Below are 8040 nucleotides of genomic sequence, written 5' to 3'. Positions count from 1 at the left end.
CCGCATGCCGCTTCGCCCACCGGTACCCATCAGCTGATTCCGGAGTCCTACAGGTCAAAAAGGCCTGATAGGCCTCCTTCTTCAACCTTCAACCTGAAGAAGAGAAACATTTGTTAAAGGAGGCTCTCAAATGTGTGCAGGAGGAAGAGGAGACAGAGGTGAGTACACAGCAGTGATGTCCAACATTTGGCAGGGGGGCGGAGTTTTGGTCGGATGGCACAAGACTACTGATATGTGCAGCATTGGTGGTTCAGTGGTAGAATTCTCGCCTGCCACGCGGGAGGCCCGGGTTCGATTCCCGGCCAATGCAACTGCTTCTTTTTCTTTTGATGGGTGGTCTTTTGAGCAGGGGTCTCATGTTCCAGCAGACAGGACAGACAAGTTGTTAAAAATCCATCAATCCAATCTATTCCTGCTATTTTGGCATAACCATGCTGCCTCTAAAAGCAGCTTACACATAGAGCATCAGCTCTTAAGTCAGCGTCGGGGGAGGGTCGCGAACTCCGCTCTGTGGGCAGACTGCACGCCAGGGAAACTGTTACTTCCTTTGTTTTTATCTTTAAGCCTGAAACTGTTATATAACTGATGAGAGGAGAGAAGTTTATGTTTTTTTTAGTTGCTAGCAACAACCGTTAGACTGATTCCAGCAGATCACCAGCTAACGGTTTGCTTTAGAGCAGCTGTGCATGAGAAAGAATGTGGGAGTTTCTGCTAAAGCTGAATCATGAGTTAGTACCAGTGGATGTCCACCAGGTGGAGCTAAAATAAAGTGAATATGTGGAATTTGTTCCCTTTGTTGCTATATTTTGTTCAGATGAAGGGCACGTAATTGTTGGTCTTTTAGCTATTATTGGCTAGTTTCAATAGTTCTTTGACAATGAGTTGGAACTTAAAAATAATCAGGTTTTCCCGTTGGCCATGAGGGGGATCTAAAACTTTATGGATGCAGCAGCCTACACTGTGATGCAGACAAATTCATGTGGTATTTCCTGTACTACTCATGCCAATTTATACAGTTTGGAACATGCATAAAAAAAGTGAAAGCAGATTGTTACCTACTGCTCCTCTAAGCAGCAATAGTCAAATAAGAGGAATGATGATGCTCCACTGAGTATCATGTTTTATGTATTTCCTAACAGCTCAATTGGATTTTCTTTCTGAGTCTTCTTTCAGCCAGCTGACTGGCAGTCTTTAGAAGTACTTAAAAAGTAGTTAAACGTCTCTGTTTTCTGTCCTACATTAGAGGCTATTGGATAAGTTCGGATCAGGGCCTGCTCAGAAGAATCCTGATTATCCTCTGGTCATCAGACGCCACGTTGAGAGGGCGCTACGATTACGGGACATTAACGTGAGAATTTATGCTCAAAAAGTTCCAACACTTTTTAAAATATGTTTGACTGTCTGTGTCCAGAGAGAATAAGTTCAGTTTAAATATTAACCTCTGCAGATTCACTGTAGTTGCTGAGTGCTCACCTACATCTGTGACCCATTCAGGTGGTTAAAGGTATCAATCCAGCTGAGGTAGAGTCATCCATGATGGAGAGTTTTCCAGTCGGCAGCGCATTCTGTCTGTAGTTAGACACTAGTTATCCCATGGGACAATCCTGTTCTATTTGCCAAACAGAAGCTTCAAACCGTTCAGACTAAAGGTTTGTAAACAGGTGAATCAGTCCCAGAGAAACCCAGCTCCACCCACTTACCTCCTGATGTAAATGATCTATAGGTCCAGCATTTCTGACTGAAGACCCTGGAAACACAGAGGTATTGTTAATATCGTTTAAATTGTATTTCTTCTGCCAGCTCATTTTTAGTGTTTTATTTTAGATGAGAGAAGAGCCCTTTAATTCAAAGGTTTTGCTGTGATGTAGTCATCATTGCGTTTCTTTTTCCAGCACCTGGATGGGGAAGTCATAACGCAGCTGGATTCAGTTGAACTGCAGGATTGTAGACAAAGATCTCTGTTTGACTGGTACTACACAGAGCATCACAGTGCAGCTGTTCTTCCACAGGTCAATATTTTATTCATAAATGGGATAAAATGAGGCACTTTTTACAGAAACTCCACACATTCTGCTTCCTTTAGGTTGTAGAAACCCTAACTCTGACTTGATGCATCATCCAGTTTCTCCATTGATTTGTGTGGATTCCTGAATCTCAACTTACAAAGAAATGTTTATCAATCCGTGCACATCTAGGCTTAGAATAAATCCTCATTCAGCTAAAGTTCAGTCAGATTGAATGAGTGGCACAGATACAGATTTAAGGATGGGCTTTGACTGGGATCTTCTCAGTTCATTTTATTGAAGCTTGCTGCAGCCAGTCTGGGCTCTGACACTCACCCACATTTATAACATAGTTGTTTACCAGGTGTGGTTTCTGCTTTTCATGCTCTTCTCAATCATGAGGTAATGATGGGAGTCATCCATGATCCTGAGTATACTGTTTTCACAAATTCAGACCTACTTATCAAGTATCAATTTCATCATCTGCTTCTTTCCTGAACCCCAGTCGGCCTCAGCAGATGGCCGCTGACACTGCGCCAGGTTCTGCTGGAGGTTTCTTTCTGTTAAAAGGGACTTTTTCCTCTCCACTGTTACTACAAGCATTCTTGGTGTGGGGGATTGTTTAAGAGTCAATGAGTCGATGCAATCAACTGGTTTTCCTTAGATAGAAAACTCTGAACCAATCTGACAGTATGATCTGGTTGAATTGTCTTTAAAGTTCTTTGAGATCACATGTTGGAATTGGCGCTATATAAATAAACTGAAATGAATTAATTCATCTATCTGTTAACTGATAACAGTCACCCATCCATCTCTCATTTTCACATATATATCCTACTTAAAGGTTTCAGAACAAGTACCTCCCAGATCCATCCATTGATTTCCACAAAAGGCAAACATCTTTAGCCGTATTGTTCTTACTCTGCGCTCAGATGCATTAGCCAGCTCACGGTGTCTTCATCTCTTTGTCTCAACTCCTTCCTCAGCCCATATAAGCCTATTTCTGGCTACATCCATTCCTCTGCATGCAAGGCACCACCACAGCCTTAATTCATGACATCTCAGATCAAACCATAACCATTCATATTCTAGGTCGCTGGTCATCCCAAACGTACCGTGTATATGTCCGCAATAACATCTGTGATCTATACCACCAACACTTGCTTCACTTTTTAGATCAGTCTTTTGGGGGTTCAGTGCAGACTTGGAGAAATGAACAAGAACCGAATTCTCTGGGAAATTATACCCCCGCACAGAGATCTTCACGCCTTCTGTTTACTCCCAAGATGGTATCAACCCCCCCTACCCATTCATCCATTCCTCACTCATTCCTTCCTCCCTCATCTCTTCATCCCTTCCATCCCTCACCACTTCATGCCTTTATCCCTACATGCCTCGTTCTTTCACCCTGTCATCCTCTATTCAGTCAGTAAACCTTTAAACTCATATTCTGGGGAGTGGTGGCCTAGTCGGTTTGATCAGTGCCCTTGAGCTCTGACAAGGTTGCAAGTACCCGGTTTGATCCCCACAGCCTGCACCCTGGGTTCCTGAGCAAAACCCTTAACCCCCACACTGCTACCCGGGTGCGGCACCCTGGCAGCCCACTGTTACCCAAGGTAGCAAAAACTGAAAACGTCTCACAGGTTTTCCTTCAATAGAGTGCATAAAATTACTAAAATCATTCAGGTTAAATATCTTCCAGACTTTTTTTTTTTGTACGATAATAGTGAAGTATAGCTAACACTTTTTTGCACTTAACATGCACACAGCGAGAGAAAAAAACTTTAAACAGAAAGAATTTATAACACAGACTTGTGTCTAATTACATGTAGGCTAATGGCTACCAGAATCAATTTAAAGCCATTACTGGTGTTTATAATTTGACTGGCAAGCCTTAATCTCGGTAGTTGAATGAAATTAAACACCTCTCTATCTGATTCTACCATTAGGCGGCCTCAGTTCATGTCATTTGATTTTCCTGTTTCATAACCAATTAAAGGAAATGAAATTGAATTTGGGCTGTGCTCTCGCTTAGGCCAATTTATACTTCTGACGCATAGCCTTTGCAACCGTCAAATCTGTCTCTGTGCTCTCTGTTGTCTCGCAACAAAAAAAAATCCTGCAAACCTGCACAGACCTCAAGCGGACGGTCGCAGACAAAAAGCAGCTGTGATTGGTCCTTGGTATGCCTTTCTGGCTGTCTGTGTGGTTGAAACTTCCCAGTCTCATCCCTGGTCTGATTCAAGGGGTGTACACACCACCTACGCGTCCTCCTTTGTCTTTTTGTTGACTCCATTAACAGAACCTGTTCCTCTTCGATGTCTAGCATCTCTAGATCCATCTCTGTTACCGTGATATCTTCCAGACGCACCATTGTTGTTCTGGAAAATAAACACTCCCGCCGGCGCTGCCGAAGAGGTTCTTGTGACCATCCGTCGAATTTGTTGCGAGTTCTCAATTAGGCTCCCCCTAGCACTTAGGCAGGAAACTGCTGTGTGTCCCTAGAAATTCCAGACCGACGTTGCAGAAGCATACCAGCAAAACTGGTTCGTGACCAGACACAAGCGAGATTTGATGTGTGCGGTTGCAGAAGTATAATCCGCCCTTTATCCTCAACAGACTGGGGGAGTGTCAGCATTACTACTGACTAGAACACAACCTGTCTCCTACTCATCTCTACCATCATTTGGAGACAAAACGACATCTCTAACCCTGTAGGAGTAGACCACCATTCTCTGGTTGAGAAGCAAGGCCTAAGACCTAAAGATACAGCAAACCGCTCCACTGCACACTGAGCTGTAGATGACAGATAAAAAGAGGTGCAAAAACAAACAAGAGAAGCTTAAATTCCTAAAATAGACAATCTCGAAATTGCTCCTTTTCCAGATCTTATCGATTAACACCACACACAGGATCACTCAGGAGAGGCAGGTCTAGTGGAGTCCAACCTGCACAGGAAACAACCTTAACTCTTTGGAACATGCAGAATCTGTTCTTATCAAAGGTCCAGAAAGTCCCTTAGGCTTTTAAACATTTAACTAGTGGAGTAAACCTTGTATCCATTTTATGAAGCCTTACCTGTTTTACATTAGTCTTATTGGTGATTCTTAGTTATGAGACTTTTGTTGATTTAACTTTTTTTCAATTACTCAAATCATTATAATTTCTGCCAGTTAGGGGAACGTTCTTGTGAACTAACAAAGTCGTTCCTTATCTACTGGCATCTATGTGCTTCCTGTGTGATTTTGAAAGTTTCTTGAAACTTTGGCTTCTTTTTGGGCCCATTTAAAGCAGTTCTGTAACTTTTGCGTCCCAAATATTCGTTTTTTTTTTGTGTTAATTTTTAAGTTGAGGTAAAGAAACCAAAAGTAAGCAAAAACCAAGTTAGTATTAAAAGGAAGTGGGGAGAAGAGCTATGAGACAAATCGCCCCTTCACAAACTCACACCAGTATTTGCACTATTTTCCCCTGTTGATTGTGGTTCTGGAGATTTCTTGATCAACTCACATATATGAGCAACACCCAGGTTTTTCAGTTTAAAGTTGAAATATTTTTCACAAAAAAAGAAACCTGGGGTAAAAACACCAAAAATAGATATGATCAACATCTTACTTTTACTGAACTGAAAACATGTACAAAAAGCAGCCAAAGTAAAAGGGACAGCTCTTTAGAATAACTAATTGAAGCACAATAATTAAAAAAAATGCTACAACAAGGCATACAACAACCCCACCTGTCTTCCACTCTATCACTTTATTTGTGTCATATAGATCAACACAGCCGGACAATGAGTGTGAACGCTGTGGGACATGGAGGCTCAGTCACAAAATGTAAACGGTCTTCATCTACCAATGCTGTCAGCTCAGTGACTGAAGCTCCCATTGCTTGTGATTATAAGTTCAGCAACATATACAAGTCCAGCAAGCAGCAGGGATATGAACTACATTGCTTTGAAAAAACATTCAGTCACAAGTGAAAAGAAAATGAGGTAGCACAACATAATGTCTGATTCCGTACTTCCCCTAACTTGATTTGTGACTTTCCAGAACTTACCTTACGAAAATACCATCTGAATAAAGTCCATGAAAGTACTTTGCAAGTTCTGAAAAATGAACTTTGGTCCTGAACTCAGAGGTTAACTAATTCATGGGAGTTCCAAGTTCCTTTTTGTAGCTTTCCAGGAGAGTATCTGCTAAATTTAAAGAGTACTTTTTACATATCAGAAACCTCTATGCAGGTACTTGACAGAGTATGTAATTTCAAGAAATTTAGAAAGTGTTTACATCAAATTGCATTTTTTGAAAATATTATGTAAGTTCCAGAAAGTACCGCTTCAAGCTCAGAAAGTAAGCTATAAATAAAAAAAACATAAGTCCTCGGGAAGTGAAGTAGGTATCTGGCAAACTAGTTGAAAAACCGGATAAGTCGTGAAAAGAAAATTAATATCCAAATAAAACCTGATCAATTCAAAGAAAACCTCCAAATTCTGGAAAAATAAGAGCAGCATTATTTAGTGCTACAGAAATGACTAAGATCAGTAAAGGTTAAAATGGTGAATGCTACACTGACCACATAGTCAACCAGTGGTTTCTCAGCCACTGAACACTGATATTACTGACAGGTGAGTGTGCAGATGTTTGATATAATTTTATTCCTGGCCTGTTTTAATGTATGTGTGCTCTCTAAATACATTATAGCGTCTGTGATGACACAATATTTAAGGCTTTGCTGCCATCTCGTGGACAAAATCACAGTTTTTTTAATTCAAGCACATTACAACGTGGTAAAAACATTCTGTTTGGATTTACATGCAAACTGCATGTTGGTCATATACACAACATAAATATTGACGATAAAACTGTTGATGTTAGAAACACTGGCTATAGTATAAGTGCTATCTGTACATAACGTATATCACAAACATGAATACCACCCCTCACATTTTTTATTACATCTTTTCATGGGCTTGGATAACTCATGAAAGTTGAGCCAAATTCCCCAATTTCTCTCCAGTTTGCATGGGATTCGTGTTCCAAAGTTTCATTTGTGGTTAGTTTGATATCGCCACTCTCACAATGTTTGGGAACTAAGTTTATATAGTGGCAAAGAACTCTCGGATTTTGAAATGTATTTTATTGTTGAAGTTGTTTCACCACATGATGATGACCTAGGCTATAACCGACACCCTGACACTAAGATGGAGCAAGGCAGCCCTCAAAACAGGACTTTCCATGGTAGACCAAAGACTTGAGTGCACATGATCAGTGTTATATGAAGAGGTTGTATTTTGAAAATAGACAAAAGTGCTGCCAGCATTACTGAAGAGCTTGAAAGAAATATCTTTTAAAGATGATGGCAGTGAAAGACAGCTTTTTCTTAAAGAATTAAAATTGTTATTACACTGTCAGTACAAAGCAACAAAATTCACTCTCTGCATTTAACCCATTCCCTTGGGGAGCAGTGGGCTGGCAATGTGCAGCACCCGAGGAGCAGTGTGGGGTTAAGGGTCTTACTCAAGGAAACAAAAGTGGCAGTCTGTGGGAGTGGGGCTTAAACTCAGAACCTCTGGGATCCAAGTGCAATGCCCTAACCACTAGGCTGCCACTCTCCAAAGAAAGACAAGCAGTTTAAGGCACAGCCATGTCAGACCTATGTTCTAAAAACGCCAGGATAAGCGTCTTTGGTTCAGACGATGTTAAGTGTATATGGTGACTACAAAATGAGGAGTGAAAATACAAGTGTCTTGCCGACAGTTAAGCCGTGTTTCACACAGCTACAGCTCACACTGTACGACGAAACCGCAGGGCTGCGTCGTACAGTGTGAGTTCACACCTTACAATGCATGTTCAGCCAGATCCTCTGATGTGATCTACCTGCTCACACTGTACGTCCGTCTAAAATACACGTCGGATTCACCTCCGCTGTGAGATACAGCTAGTCTGACTTGACTATTTGGAAACCAAACAAGTAGAAGAGGAATATCAAGCTCACTATAGTGAACCACGCTGCCTTGGCAATTTGTGCAATTTTGTTCTGG

General features: G+C 41.2%; 1 non-coding gene across 1 annotated transcript; it reads left to right on the top strand.

The window, feature by feature from the left end:
- The first annotated feature begins 239 nt into the window (after window positions 1-239).
- Window positions 240-310, top strand: trnag-gcc. The gene has a single exon. It is a non-coding gene; the product is annotated as a tRNA-Gly (tRNA).
- Window positions 311-8040: the final 7730 nt, after the last annotated feature.

This window comes from Cyprinodon variegatus, unplaced genomic scaffold, assembly GCF_000732505.1.
Source record: "Cyprinodon variegatus isolate N-32 unplaced genomic scaffold, C_variegatus-1.0 Scaffold93, whole genome shotgun sequence".
NCBI lineage: Eukaryota > Metazoa > Chordata > Actinopteri > Cyprinodontiformes > Cyprinodontidae > Cyprinodon > Cyprinodon variegatus.
This window is presented reverse-complemented; position numbering and strand designations above follow the sequence as displayed.